Here is a 765-nt window from a genome sequence, read left to right on the forward strand (position 1 = left end):
CCAACTGAGATTGTTGCAAAGTACTGGATGACACGCTTGGTGTTTACAGTCTTTCCAGCACCAGATTCTCCACTAGGTATAACATAGACTTTTCAGAATTTGATCAAGATATTTGACCGTCAAAGTCAACAAATGTAAATGTACCAAACTTACGTGATCAAGACAGACTGGTTCTCCCTATCTGTAAATTAAAAAAAGAATAATTTACTGTTTCACTAAAAACAAAACCCCTTTATACTGATAAATTCTAGGCAAGGCAAGGCAGCTTTATTTGTAGAGCACATTTCAGCAACAGGGCAATCCAAAGTGCTCTACATTTAGTGATTTATAAACTAGCAAAAGTACTTTGAAATCCATTCTTTGAGACACAGGAAAACAGTGTAAGGACTTCAGAATTGGAGTTATGTGATCCAGTGTCTTGGTCTTAGTGAGGCCTTGAGCAGCAGCTTTCTAATTTAGCTGAGGCTTTCTGGTTGATTTTATTAAGGAGACCTGTAAAGACCCCGTTACAGTAGTTAAGTCTACTGAAGATGAAAGCATGGACAAGTTTTTCCAAATCCTGTTCACACTTAAGTCCTTCAACCCTTGATACATTAAGGTAATAATAGGTTGACTTTGTAACTGTCTTAATGTGTGTTAAAATTCAAGTCAAGAGCCGTCTCAGTGCTGTGGTGTGGTTGGAAACCCGACTGAAAGGTATCAAAACTCTTGTCTTGTAACAAGAAATGGTTGAGTTGTTGAAAAAACGCTTTTTCAATGATTTTA

General features: G+C 37.1%; 1 pseudogene; it reads right to left on the bottom strand.

Annotated features, from left to right (window-relative positions):
* Positions 1 to 765, bottom strand: part of LOC116707347 (myosin heavy chain, fast skeletal muscle-like) — a 45,819-nt pseudogene that overhangs the window by 43,048 nt on the left and 2,006 nt on the right.

This window comes from Etheostoma spectabile, chromosome 19 (genome assembly GCF_008692095.1).
Source record: "Etheostoma spectabile isolate EspeVRDwgs_2016 chromosome 19, UIUC_Espe_1.0, whole genome shotgun sequence".
In the NCBI taxonomy this organism is placed as follows: Eukaryota; Metazoa; Chordata; class Actinopteri; order Perciformes; family Percidae; genus Etheostoma; species Etheostoma spectabile.